The sequence below is a fragment of the Acomys russatus genome, chromosome 4 (genome assembly GCF_903995435.1).
Source record: "Acomys russatus chromosome 4, mAcoRus1.1, whole genome shotgun sequence".
Classification (NCBI taxonomy): Eukaryota; Metazoa; Chordata; class Mammalia; order Rodentia; family Muridae; genus Acomys; species Acomys russatus.
The window spans coordinates 48,938,350-48,953,262 of NC_067140.1; the positions used below are offsets into that span (position 1 = coordinate 48,938,350).

The 14,913-nt window shown below is 44.2% G+C and overlaps 1 protein-coding gene and 1 non-coding gene across 2 annotated transcripts in view; one reads left to right on the forward strand and one right to left on the reverse strand.

Annotated features, from left to right (window-relative positions):
- Positions 1 to 14,913, reverse strand: part of Chrm5 (cholinergic receptor muscarinic 5) — a 48,330-nt gene that overhangs the window by 3,773 nt on the left and 29,644 nt on the right. The gene's annotated exons all lie outside the window — the stretch shown is intronic.
- Positions 12,831 to 12,959, forward strand: LOC127188736 (small nucleolar RNA SNORA11). Its single transcript, XR_007830583.1, has one exon. It is a non-coding gene; the product is annotated as a small nucleolar RNA SNORA11 (small nucleolar RNA).

Here is a 14,913-nt window from a genome sequence, read left to right on the forward strand (position 1 = left end):
AATCTGAAAGCCCAGAATTCCTTGACAGTTAGCAAACTCTTTCCAACAGAACTAAAAGCAAGGACTATGTATTCATCGTTGCATCCTAATGAAAACATGTTTTTGTATAAGCAACACAGGAAGAAAACATGTTGAGACGGCCAAACACTTCATCAAGAAGGGCTGATAAATCTAGAAAAATTAGGATTGACACTTGAGCCTGAGTTTAGTTCCAAGGAGATCAGAATGCATTTTGGTAAGTTGTTGTTGTTGTTGTTGTTGTTGTTGTTGTTGTGTGTGTGTGTGTGTGTGTGTGTGTGTGTGTGTGTGTGTGTGTGTGTGTGTGTGTGTGTGTGTGTGAGTGATGGTCGGAAAGCCTTGTGGAAAATAGGAAGGAGGAACCAGGAGGAGAAGAGTGGGAGGAAGCTGGTGACTATGCCAGCGTGGATGTCTGTGGATCAGGTTCCTGTGAGCATGCAGTGCCCTCTGGAGGCCAGAAGAGGGAGTCAAATCCCTTAAGGACTGGAGTTACAGCTAGTTGTGAGCCACCCTGTGGATGCTGGGAATCAAATCATGGCCCTCTTCTGGAAGAGCAGCCAGTTCTTTTTAACCGCTGAGCCATCTCTCTAGCCTGGCTTTTTCTTTCTTTTTTTTTTTTTTTTTTTTTTTTTTTTGGTTTTTCAAGACAGGGTTTCTCTGTGTACCCTTGGCCATCCTGGACTCACTTTGTAGACCAGGCTGGCCTCGAACTCACAGCGATCCGCCTGCCTCTGCCTCCCGAGTGCTGGGGTTAAAGGCGTGCGCCACCACGCCCGGCTTGGCTTTTTCCTATTTTTAAAGGAAAGTGGAAATTATGTTTTTATACGAATGAGAATGGTACATTAGAATGTAAAAGCTGATACATGGGAGTGCATGAGAGAATTTCTGGAGGGCTGTCTCCAGGTAAGTGAGCTGGCATAGGACCTAATGTGGTAATAGAAGTAAGCGTCTGGGACTGGAGGGGAGGCCCCACAATAGCATCCTGAGGAAAGGTGAAGTGTATGGGTACCGCTACTAACTGCGGCGTTTAGTAACAACAGCAGGGGAGAAACTTATCTTCTGATAACCTTGATTTTAAGACATAGAAAGCTTGTTCAACGGCTTAGAATGGGGCCAAAGGGAGGTAGAAATCTATATTGTGTATTTTAGGGATAGGCTCCATCAATTTTGAGGATTTTTCTATCCCTGAGCCCCGCCCTTGAATCCCCTTTAACATTCCATCATTCCGGGATAGGCTTTGCCTGTTCCTTCATCTCCAGCACACCGGGCAGGAACTGGGGGCTTAAAGCATAGCTCCTGCCAGTTCCCTCCCTCCGTAACCTGTGAGTATCCCTCAGTGGTATGCAGATGCTTAAAATACACAAAAAACGAAAAGGCAGGCCTGTTGGTGCAGGCCTGTGATCCCAGGTACTGGGGAGGCTTAGATAGAAGGATGAACAGTTCAGTGCTTGCCTGGGCTACAGAGCCCGCAGAAGGCTCTCCTGTACAAATTACTGAGATGTGCTTTCAAATGAAAAAGTAAGAAGAGCAGATTTTTTTCCCTGACAAATCCTGCCAATGTTTTTCCAGTTTCCTTTTTTAACTATACCAAGTATAAGAAAACAGCTAAACTATTTTAAAAGTCTGTCTGTTTGCAGGAAGGCATTCTATGAGGTTTGTATTTGCGGGGGGGGGGGGGGGGGGGGTCAATGATTTGTTTTAGAACTAACACAGCCAGCATGTGTTGGTGCATGACTTTTGTCCAAGCAACTGGGATGCAGAGGCAGGTGGATCTCTGTGAGTTCAGAGCTAGCCTGGTCTATATAGTGATCTCCAGGCCATCCAAGGCTACAAAATGAGACCCATTTCAGTTAATGGGCGGGGCGGGGGGGGGGAACAGCCTATCATAATATTTTGTTTTTTAAGTAATGGGAAGCTATAAGCTCCATGGTCTTGGACTAGGAATTATGACGTTTTCTTGTGAGGTTTATATGAATGCCCAAGTGTTACCTGATGAGAGAGATGGCTGAACTCGAATATGTATCACAGTCACGAGCAAATTTACTAAAACAGAACCCTAGGCCTCGTCCTCAGAGTTCTTGCTGCAAGGAGGCTTAGGACTTTGCATTTCAACAAGTGTCACTATGTTGCTTGTCCACATTTTGAAAATGACTGCATAACGAATGGATTTCCTTTTATAACAATAAAACTGGGAGGGGTGGAAAGATTCTAAGAGCCAGTGGATGTGGTGGGGGCTGGAGGGTGACTCAAACTGTGCCTCCTGAACATGCAAGACGGCTGCAGCCATGAGCTCACAGCGGTGTGTTTGCCTGCACAAGACCCGTGCAGGATCATGCCAGTCAACATTCCAGCCTGGAGATAAGAAGAGGCTCCTGAGCCCCTCCCTACTTGTAACCGAGGAGTTGTTGACCACTGATGTCCTAGGAGAGAGCCAGTTTTCTTTAAGGGTGTGGCCGCTGCTTGGTCAACCATGCTCCAGTGGATGGCTCATGAATATGTGGGCAGCATGAATTGCAGTCTGTGCTTGGCTTTTATGGTGAAACGGGTCACTAAATTTGAGAGCTCAGACTAGGGCCAAACACATAATGCTGAGTCTGCTGGCATTCTGAATTTCAAAGGTGCATATGAAGAATCTATCTCTATCTATTTCACCAAATAGGAAGGATAAAAATTTTGTGTGTATAAATAAAAGGAAGGCATAGAAATGATTTAAAAAAAATAAATGCACTGTGTCAGAAAAATAGTGTCTACTGACAAAATGTTAACTGTTATGGCAACGAGATAACACAAAAAAAATCAGAATGCAATGTTAAAAATACTATTTATTATTAGGGGACAGGAAAGAGCAATAAGGGTGAGTATAATTAAATATGTGTTAAAATAGTGTGGCTTGGATAGCCTGCCCTGATGCATGCTCCTCCTGAACCTTTGATTCTCTCTTTATTAATGGCATTCATTGGTGGTCTGTTCACTCAAGCAATAAATGTGGATATCACCACCGATCCTGACTTCCCCATTTACATTTGGATATAAAATTCTAAATTTCCCATTTTCCAGCTGTCTTCTTGGCTCTCATCTCCATTCATAGCCTGACAATTTCCATTCATACCCTGACAATTATGGCCTGAACTTACCTAGTGATTTTATGGGTCTGACTAGGACCTAAATCTCTTTTACAGATTGATTTCTCAAGAGCTGTGCAGACGTTGAAGCCAGACAGCCCTAGGTTTGAATCATTCCATTAATTACTAGCTGTATGACCATAAAAATATTTAATATTTGTCTTTTCCTTTGTGTGTGCGGTGTAGTTGGTACATGTATGTTTGAGTGTTTATGTGGGGTAAGTATGGAGAACAGCAGTGGACTTTGGGGTCTGCCTCAATCGCTCATCACTCTCCACCTCTTGAATTTCTTTTTTTCCAAGACAGGGTTTTCTCTGTGTAGCCCTGGCTGTCCTGGACTCCCTTTGTAGACCAGGCTGGCCTTGAACTCACAGAGATCCACCTGCCTCTGCCTCCTGAGGGCTGGGATTACAGGCGTGTGCCACCACACCTAGTACCTTTTTGATTTTTGAAAGAACATTTTGAAAAAAAAGTTCTTGTAAAGAAACTATTACAAACTTATTTGCATATATGGGAAATCTTATTAAACTGCAGTTCATAATTGTAAAATGAAAAGGGACTACTAAGCTTCTTTTCAATAGGTTCCAGATAAATTTGACATCATGCACATGATGAAATGACTATTTAATGAAAACCAACTAAAATTCAACAACAACAACAACAACAAAATGAAGCTGGGCTTATAGGTAAATGTGGCCACAATAAAGGCAAAAGGAGGTCACAAAGACACTACTGGCCTGGACTCATTTTGCTCCTTTGTTTCAACTTATTTATCTAGAAGTTGGAAGCATTACAGACTATACAAGATCACTTTGTTAATGGTTTTCAGACAAGGCCTCTCAGTGAGATGGCTAATCTTGGGTAACTCCCCAGGGAAGGAGGACCCTCAACTGAGGAATCACCTTCATCAGACTGGCATGAGGGCCTGTCTGTGGGGGCACTTTCTAGATTGCTGGTCGATGTGGGATGGCCAAGTTCAGCCCATTGTGAGCAGTAAAATCCTTGGGGCTGGCCTGCATAGGACACAGAATGTAGCCGAGGGGCTAGAGAGATGGCTTAGTGGCTAAGACCACGTATTGCTCTAGGAGAAGACCAAGATTTGGTTATTAGCATCCAGAGGGTGACTCCAGTTCCAGGGAATCCAAAGCTGTCTTCTGGTGTCTATGGGTACCAGGTACTCATGTGATGCACATAATACATGCAGAGACACCCCCCCCCAATAAAACAAAATAATATAAAAAATGGTAGCTGGCATTGAAGCTGGAAACAGATCAGTAAGCAGCATTCCTCCCTGGTTTTTACTTTGAGCTTCTTCCTCCCTTTAGCTCCTGCTTTGGCCTCCCTTGATGGCGGACTGTAAAGCAGAAGGTGGAATAAACTCTTTCCTTCCCCAGCTGATTTTGCTCGTGGCGTTTATGACAGCAACAGAACGTTAAGGTCGCCATCAGAACCTGGACCTCGTAGATTCGGCTAGGATGGCTGTCCATGAGCCCCAGGCATTTGTCCGTCCTCACCTAGGGGCACACACTCAGGCTTTCCCCAACTGTGCCCTCTCTTCAGTCCATTGTTTGTGCTTTCCACCTGGGTTCCAAATACAGAATATTTTGGTTTTGCTTTGTTTTCCTGTTTTTGGAGACAGGGTTTCTCTGTGTAGCCATGGCTGTCTTGGAACTTGTTCTGTAGAGCAAGACCAAGCTGGTCTTGAACTCACATAGATTCTCCTGCCTCTGCCTCCCAAGTGCTGGTCCCCACCACCGGGGCCCAAAAACCAAGTGTACTAGTTCACGTCTTAGACCTGCTGAGTTCAGATGAATGGATCTGCAGTATACGGTGACTGGTGACTTTTAAGTGCTCTGCAAGGGATGGCAATTTCTAAAGACTGTGTATCTTTCAAGCTGACAAACCTTCAGGGGTTCCCTCATCTTTGTGGGTTCCCTACTCCCTCCCACCTGTCAGATGGGCCAATTCCAGTTTAGTCATTAGGGTGTGTGTATGTGTGTGTATGTGTGTGTGTGTGTGTGTGTTTACCTCTCATGAAAAGCCTACTTCTAGCTTTAGTCTTGAACTGTATTCGGCTCACTGGAGCAGAATCATCTGTTTATATAATTACCTTCTGTGTGAGTTCAGGACATTGGGGTGGGGCCAATCTTGTAAATTGTGGACCCAGTATTGCCTGCATAGAGTTCTGTACACAATTAGAAGCATTGTGTAGCTATTAGGAAGGGCCATAAAAGTCTGGATATGAAAGTGACACTTCTTTGCTTTAATTAAATTTTTTTTTTCTGTTTGTTTGTTTGTTTTTGGTTTGTTTTTCAGACAGGTTCTTTGTATAGCCCTTGCTGTTCTTGAACTCAGGCTGTAGACCAGACTAGTCTTCAACTCAAGAGATGGACTTGCCTCTGGTCTTCTCCTTCTTCTTCTCCTTTTTCCTTCCTCTTCCTCCTCCTCCTTTTATTTTAACAGCGCCAAAGAAGAAGTTGGCACTCTTTACAGAGCTATATCTCCAAGTCCCACCTTCCTTTTTTTTTTTTTAAAACGATTTATTTACTTATTATGTATACAGTGCCTGCACGCGTACCTGTACCGCAGAGCCAGAAGAGGGCACCAGATCTCATTGTAGATAGTTATTAGCCACCAAGTGGTTGCTGGGAATTGAACTCAGGAACTAACTTTCTTGCTTCCTGTCTTTGAACACTGTCACTGTCTAGCCAAGTCTTGCTAGGTGAGTTAACTTAAGGGTGTTACTGCATTGCAAAATAAGGGTAACCTATGGGAATCAAGCGCTCAGTAAATGTTAATTACAGCAATTACGTTTACAAGTTCTTTTAAAGATTTTTCAGAGGCAGGCGGATCTCAGTGAGTCTGAGGTCAGCCTACTCTACAAAGCAACTCCGAGAGTCTTTCCACTTTCCCACTCTGCCCTCCATCCACCTGAGCTCATGACCACAACTGACACGTGGGGCTCACCCTAGACCCTAATTTTTGACTTTTTCCCCCCTCTTCTAAATCCTGATTTTAGAACAGCATTTCTTCTTTAAATTGGAGGTTAACTAAAAACTCACTGGATGCCTCGGGTTTTATGTTATGCAAATACCCGTGTGAATTAAGAACTATCACACAAAAGCGACTTCTCGGCGGCGGCGTGCTTTTATTACAGATTCCCTCCGGCGGTCCCCGCCTCGCGCCCGGCCCCGCACCCCGATCACCGGGGCCCGCGCTCGGCCGCTTCCGGTGGGGCCTGCGCTCTGGGCGGCGGCTCGCGCGCTCAGTTCGGCGGGCGGCCTCATGCAGGCTGAGCGAGGGGCTCGGGGCGGCCGCGGGCGGCGGGGAGGCCGGGAGCGGCCCGGAGCGGAACGGGAACGAGAACGGCCCGGGGCCGCAGCGGCGCTGGCGAGAGGAGGCTGCGGGGACGGAGGCGGCCGGCCGAGCCGAGGCCGGGGCTTCCGTGGAGGCCGAGGAGGAGGCGGCGCCCCGCGAGGCGGCCGCCGGGAGCCGGGAGGCCGGGGCGGCAGAGCCAGCACGCGGGTAAGGGGTGCGGGGTGCGGCGTGCAAGGAGCGCGAGCCACGGCGCCTGCGCGGGACGGAGCCCGGGTTGGGGGTGGGCGCGGGCGCGTGGACGGTGCACGCGCAGCCCCTGGCTCCTTCCGGCCAGAGGGTTTGCTGGCGCCTTGGTGCGGTTCACTGATGGAGACTGACGGCCACATCTGGTGTCCGGGTTTCAGCCCGGCTGTCACTGAAGTTACTCCTCGCGGCGCGGTCCCGGAGAAGTGTCCCTCTATCCAGTTTCCTTTATCCCATCCCAACATTGCCTAGGTCTCTGTTGTCACCCGCATCTGGATGGAGGGACATGGGGGAAGTTATACCTTTATTTTGGGTTGGATTGGTGATCTCTAAGATCCTTCCCACTCTTCAGGTCCGTATTTAGTCTCTCTGAGAGCACCATTCGACACACGGTTTCTTTGTGTAATAGCCCTGGCTGTCCTGGACTCACTTTCTAGACAGGCTGGCCTCGAACTCCCAAAGATCCGCCTGCCTCTGCCTCCCTAGTGCTGGGATCAAAGGTGTGCGCCACCACGCCCGGCACTATTCCATATTTTTTTAAAAAGCAACCATTTAGCTTCAACATACTATCCCTAAGTTCCATTTTTTGTTTGTTTTTCGAGACCGTGTTAGCCTTGCCTGTCCTGGACTCGCTTTGTAGACCAGGCTGGCCTCGAACGCACAGTGATCCGCCTGCCTCTGCCTCCTGAGTGCTAGGAATAAAGGCGTATGTCACCACGCAGGGCAGGTCTGTTCATTTTTCTGCTGACAATTTCATTCTGATCAAGGCTCAAAATAATCCTTTGTGTTTATATATTCTCTTCTTTTGAAAAGAGACCTGTTTTAAAAAATAAATATGTGTATGTGTGTGTTTCTGTGTGTGAGTGTGTATGTGTTTGTGCACATAAGTGCAGTGCCAGCAGAGGCCAGAAGAAGGCATCAGATCCTTGGAGCCCAAGTTAAAGACAGTTGTGTTCTCGCAAGTGCTCTTAACTTCCTCTAAGGGCATATGTGTGTGTGCGCTTGCACACACACACACACACACACACACACACACACACACACACACACACACACACACACAAATAAAAATAAGTAAACACAAAAATGCAAAAGTTTCTTCCTGTCTCTGAATCCTTGCTAGCCATTGTTGTTTTTCGAATTGCTCCTCCTCCTCCTCTTTCCCCCTCCTCCTCTTCCCCCCTCCTCCTCTTCCCCCCTCCTCCTCCTCTTCTAGACAGGATCTTACTATGTAGCCCGTGCTTGCCTTAACTCAGAATATTCCTGACTCCACTTCTAAGGTATGGGATTACACATGTGTTTCACCACATGTGGCTTTATTTTTTCCACTTAACTATTTGTTTGCTGAGAGTTAATATTACCATATAGCTCAGCCTGGAACTCAAACTCATCCTGCCTCTGTCTCTCAGGCGCTGGCATCACAGGAGTGCCCAGGTTTTATTCTAACAGCTTTTTTGGTGTTGTTTGTTTGTTTATTTTTGCTTTTTTTGAGACAGAGTCTCACTAGGTAGGTTTGGCTGGCCTGGGATTTACTGTGTAGACCAGAAAGACCTTGCACTCAGAGAGCTGCCTGTTTCAGCCTCTAGAGTGCTGGGATTAAAGGGGATCTCTCATTGTGGGGTGTGCTTGTTGTTATTGTTGTTTGCATTCATTGAGAAGTTTCTAGATACTTTCAGGGAAGTAGTTTGTTCTCATGATTTTGGTGACTAGTGACAATGAGCTTCCATTTCATACTTTTACTGGCCCTTTGTATACCCACTTTGGAGAAATGTCTATTCAAGTCATTCACCTATCTTGTACTATTTGCATTTGAGTAGTTTGGGGACGCTATATGTTTTACAGGATCATCTTCCACAGAGTCAACAGCTTGGAAGCATTTCTTTCCTTCTGTAGGCTGTTCTCACACTCTGTTGGTTGTCTCTTTCGTCGCAGTAACTTTTTTCATGTGATTCCATCTGTTAAGGTGTGTCTGTTGTTTGGACTTTTGAGGTCATATCCAAAGGAAGCTCTGCCCACAGCCATGTTCTGAAGCGTTTTACCTGATTTAAAAATATATATATATATATATTTTTTTTTCAAAGTTTCAAGTTTTATATTTAAGTATGATTTATTTGGAGTTGATTTTGTATATAGTTTATTTCCTTTGGATATGAATATGTGCATGTATCCCTGGGGTTTTCTGTTCTGTTTTATCAGCGCCCTTACTTGATCCTTTTTGGTGGCAGGACTGAATGTGGGCTGGAGTGCATGCTATTGAACCACATTTAAGCCACATGTTGTTTTTGTACCAGTACTGTACAGTTTAGCCTAATACCTTTTTCTTTCTTTCTTTCTTTCTTTCTTTCTTTTTTTCCTATTAACCTTTTTCTTTGTAGTGTGTTTTGAGGTCTGACATTGTAAGGCTTAACTTTTTTTTTCTTTGCTTAAGATAGGGTCTTTTACAGATTCATGCATATTTTTAGGAGTGACTGCTCTGTTCCATTAAAGACTGTCTGGCTATGCCAGTGGGCATTGCACTCAATCTGTGGATCACTCTGGGCATCATGGACACTCGCAGGTATTAGTTCTTCCATCCAGGAACAAGGGAAGCTGTGTGAGATCTTGTTCTCCAGTGTCTTCTCCAGTTGCTTTCATCAATGTTTGCAATTATCGTTGCGGATATCAGTTGCTTCTTTGGTTAAATTTAGTCACATATATTTCATTTAAATTTTTTGTTGGTATTGGTTTCTCCACTTATTCTTCACCAAGTTAATTTTGTATTCTGTAACCTTTCTGAATTTATCAGTTTTAGTGATTTTTGATATATATATATATATATAATCTGTATAATTATATAGTTGTAATGTATAAAATATACATAATTAATGTCATCTGCAAGAAGGAGTAGCATAGCCCCTTCCTTTTCTGTTTGGGTGCGCTTACTTCTTTTGCATTTTCACTCTCGCTGAGACTTTGGGGTTTTACTATGTAACCCTGGCTGGCCTGTTACTCACTGAGTCATCCTGGCTAGCCTGGAGCTTACTATGTCAACCAAGCTGGCCTCAACTCACAGAGATCCTCCTGCCTCTGTCTCCCAAATGCTGAGACTAAAGGTGTGCACTGCCGCTGCTGTCACCAACACATCCTGGCCGAGATTTTAGTTTTGTACTAAATAAAAGGGTGAAAGGCAAAGTGTTTGTCTTATTTCTACTGTTTGTTGTTCTGATGGGTTGTTAATAGAGAGGAAGTTAAGGCCTGTTAGCAGTTCTTGGGATTTTTTTCTTCCTTTTTCCTTCATATAATAGTAAGAAGTTAATATCCATTGAACACTGAGTTATGAGATTTTCACAGCAAGGCACGGCTAGGCCTCTCACAGTTAGGGTTAAATGACTGGTTCATCACTGAGCCTGGCTGCAAGGCACAGCTAGGCCTCTCACAGTTAGGGTTAAATGACTAGTTCATCACTGAGCCTGGCTTCCACCCAGGTTGGCCGGCTCCAGGCCTGCTCTTTTGATTACTGCTTCGAGCTCCTGTTGTGATTGAAAAGGGGCGGCTCGGTGGTCAGATCTCTTGCTGCGCAAGCATAAGGACCTGAGTCCAGATTCCCAACACCTGTGTAAAAAGCTGGGCCCTGCAGCCTGCACCTGTCACCCAGCACCGTGTGGATGGCGCAGAGACAGGAGGAGGGCTGACTGTTAGAGCTTGCTGGCTGCCAGCCTGGCTGAGCTCCAGGTTCAGTGCGACCGTACCTGAAGTAAATAAGGCCGAAAGCAATGGAGGAAGATACCCAATGTTTTCTGACTTCCACAAGCATACAGGCAAGCAGATACACTTGAATACACAAATACACACCACACATGTATGTATGTACACACACACACACACAGAGAGAGAGAGAGAGAGACAGAGAGAGACAGAGAGAGACAGAGACAGACTATTGAGTAATGTTTTTTCCCTCATGTTTATATATGATTACACCATGGTGATGGTGATACTGGTAACAAGTTTAGTTTTTTGAATGTTAGCAGACCTTTGTCTTCCTTATCCATATTTATATGGCAGATGTATATGTCTATATTCACTTAAAAGAAGTGAGACAAAGTCTATGTAGCCCAGGCTGGCCTCCAACACCCCCTATTCCCCCCACCCCCCCAACACACAGTGGTTCTCTTGCCTCAGCCTTTCAAGTGGTCAGGACTACAGGCCTGTGTTACCATTCCTAGTCTGGTCACCTTTTGATTACTTATATTCAATAAAAAGTGAGAGAGCTGTTAATAATTTCATTAGAAAAGTAGAACTTAAAAGGCATATATATTTATTTTGACTTTTTTTTTTTTTGCTTTGTAACTAACCCCTGGCTTGAGTAGCAGACATTACTAGCAACTGCTGAGAGAGCCTGATCTGGTGTCATGTCAGGTAGCTAAGGCTTGTTCCGTCCCTGAGGCTGAAGTGGGTCACTGGCATCGTGACATCCAGCAAGACCGTAAGCTTATTAAACTCAAGACTCAACAGCCTCCAGGAGTGTTTCCCACTGTTGAGAAAGCCTGAAGCTGGCCGAGCTAGAAGCTGAACGTGCTAAAGTGGCCCAACAGAAAATTGCTTTAGGATTACATAGATTGGCTTGCATTGTGAGGAAAAGGCATTTGACATCCTTTCTTGTCACCGTGAGCCATCGTGCAGACATTAAGTGTCCTGGTGTGTCTGTTCTTGTTAACAGTGTGCTGTTTTGAGGTGTGTTTTCCCACTGGCCATCATTTCACCTACATATTTCCATAATCTATACAGATAATTGATCCTCAAATGGTTTTACTTATTCTGAGACCATACATAATACTGTGTCTATATATTTATATATAATATATTTTAAAGTCAAGCGGGTCAGATACTTTGAAAATACACAGTTACTAATATACTCTGTGTTTTTGTTAATTAAAACAGAGCAAGGAAACATATTAAGGGCTGAGGATGTGGCTCTGTTGCTTGCCTGCTGGTCTAGCATGCATGAGGCCCTGGGTTTGGTCCCCAGCGCCCCATAAACTCCAGCTGTGGTGTTGTACACATTACCAGAACCCAGAATGGGAGGCTGCCTATCAGAAGTTACACAGTAGTTACAGGCTAGCGTGGGCTATCTGAGACCTCATCTCACCAACAGCCATAGGAGCATTTAAAATAAAACAGTCACATTTTTTATGAATGAATAGTCTTAAATACTGTAGTGACATTGATACCAGCTTTATACATTGAAAAAAAAATCACATCAGTAAAATTTCAACTGTTCCATATACTTTTAAACTTGTATTTTCTTCTCATATTTCCTTCCTAACTTTATCTCAGGTAATATAATTTATACTTGAGAACTGATTAATTGTTGCTTTTCATTTTCTATGGAATTTTTTTTTTTTGAATCGGGGTCTCACATAGGGCAGATTGGCCTTGAATTTTCAGTTCTCCTGTCTCCATCACCCTAGTGTCAGGGTTTCTGAGTAGTAACAGGCATTTTATTAACTTAAAGAGTAATTAGGATGACAAGACTTGTATCAGATTCATATTTTAGATCACCAGCTCTATGATTCCTCTAGTTTTTGTATTTATTAAATCAAGTCACTAACCTGGAGAGACCTTGTTGGTTGATGTGTATTCTGTGAGACCCACAGTCACTGTGTACAGAGATCTATAATGCTCTCTGATGTGAATGGATCATTATCATTTGTGACTGAGGAAAGTAAAACTGTGCAGCTAGGGAATACTTAAAATGTGCTGTGTGAGTTTCATGTATGTTTGTTTGCAATTCTCTGGACATCTAGAATTGTGTTGTTCTGGTTTATATCTGTTCATTCAACCTTGTGTTTTTCTGTGGTTGTTTAAGTGTTAGATTCAGTCGGTACTTTGCACATTCTGGAGGGTGGATTACTTAGAAGTGTGATGGAACAGCACTTCAACAAAAGCTCTGGTTAAAGGGTTTTCTTTTTTCTCTCTTTGTATGAAGAGAGAAAGGTCTCTTACTCTACAGCCCAGGCTGTCCTGGGACGTGCTATTGTAGCTTGAGATGGCCTTCACCTCTTAGTCCTCTTGCCTCAGGTGCTGGGATCTAGGCCAGTGCCTTCAATCTAGTAGGGCATCACCCTCCCCACGAAAGCAAATCTGTAAATTGGGGTGCGCTCAGAGCAGGGGGCCTGAAGAATGACTCCTCTGTTTATACCGTACCCAATAGGAATCTGGTCACTGTGTGAGGAGGGTTACAAAATATGTTGCCATCCTCTAAACAAATGTCCTACACAGAAGAAAACCAAACAAACCAAACCAAACAGTACCAGAAAAAAAAAATTGTGTCTTTTAGCATAGTCAGATAAAGAGTAATTGACTTCTTCGTCAAATGCAAGTTGTGTTTACTCCACCTCCAAAGCTGCTTTCCAGCTCCAAAACGATGAACAGAGAACATCAGGCCCAGAGGAGGCAATGTAACTCCCTGTGAGAGCATGGGCCTGGCATGCCCAAAGGGTCTGGCTCCCATCCTTAGCACAGGAAACACGTCCAGGCCCTACTGAGATATCATCCCCTGCCTAGAACTGTGCTTGCTCTCAGCTGAGTGAAAGTGGCAATCAAAGCACAATTTTAGCTGTGAACAGCAGGTGGGGCAAGTAGTATGTTGTTTTGCAAATGACAATAACTTGACCAGCTTCCCAGGCCACAGGCAAACCGCAGCAGGGAAAGCTCCTTATTGGCTAGGATCTTCAGTACTCCTTACGATGCTTCCTGAATCCCTTGCTATCGCCAGCTGTTGGGACGATCTGAAAAATAAGCATTCTCAGCACCACTCTCTTTGTTGTTTCTCCTTCCTTTGTTTTACAGGGAAAAGTGGGTTTTTAAGTTAGTATTGTTTTTTTTTTTAAGATTTATTTATTTATTATGTATACAATGCACATCAGATCACATTATAGATGGTTGTGAGCCACCATGTGGTTGCTGGGAATTGAACTCATGACCTCTGGAAGAGCAGTCAGTGCTCTTAACCGCTGAGCCATCTCTCCAGCCCCAGAAAAGTGGGTTTTTAAAAAGTTTGCATTGTGTATATTATTTGTTCCTGGCCCTATGTTACTCAAATACCTTTTCCTCCAAGTACATAAATGCTGAGCCTTCCGCACTTGTTGCTGTATGGCCTAATAAGGTTTATTATTAGGCATATAATGATCACGGCGGTATTATCTAACCCGCTTTCACAATCAGTAAAGACACAGACACCTGTTATATCTTAGGCTAGCCTTATATTACCTGGGTCATGGCAGATATTACCCCCTAAGCTATCTTTATTTCCCAAGCCCCATATCATGGCTTCTGCTCTAATAAATTCTATCTGAGCTACCTGCCATCCAGAATTCCATAAATATTTTCTAATGTTCTCCATCTTTGTCATTTCCCTGCATCCATGCCAATCCAGCCATGCGCTCTTCCCAGGCTAGCCCATCAAGGCAGTTCTGCTTCCTTCTTCTTCCCCAGACACCTGTCTGCTTCTTCCTCCCCAGGTCCTTCTCTCCTCAAAGCCCCTCCCCCATCCTCCACTCCGACCCCGACCTTTGGCCACACCTACCCCATTCTGCTTTCCCAGGTTTAGGTCTTTTAATCAGCCAATCAGAAATAATTTCTTAGGTAAGGTTACACACCTTACCTCATCTTGAGGTAAGTTAGTGTCTGTTCATAAGAGACAGCAAGCAGACCTAAGCAGGAAGGGGAGAGATAATTAGCAATAAAGTGCAAAGCACCAGATCGGATTTGCTTTATCCATCCCTGCAGAGGAAACTCTGTTGATAGCGTGTTTTACCTTTGAGGGATGTGAGCCATTTTCTCTTCCTGGTCGATAGCATGCATGCCTAGGCCAAGACTAGTTGGTAACTGTGTGTTTAATGTGGTGGTGGGTATTTTATCCTTACCATGGCATTTCCAGATGGAAATGGTTTCTTAAGCTGGCTCGTAGGGTAAACTCTAGGTCTGGAGTGTTGCCATGTTTCTGAGTGTTGGTACAATTTTACTTATTAATGTATGTTGGGGCTCAAAATCAAAGTAGAATTTATATCCACAGAATATACCATGTGAAGTAGCAAGCTTTGGGAGTTGTTAACTTGTTTTGAGTTTTTTTTTTTTTTTCATCTTCTGATATATTGATTTTTATTTAGTGTATGCTCTTATTTTCTGGATAGCAGAAATAGACTATATGTATGTAGTGGCTTTTTTTTTGTGC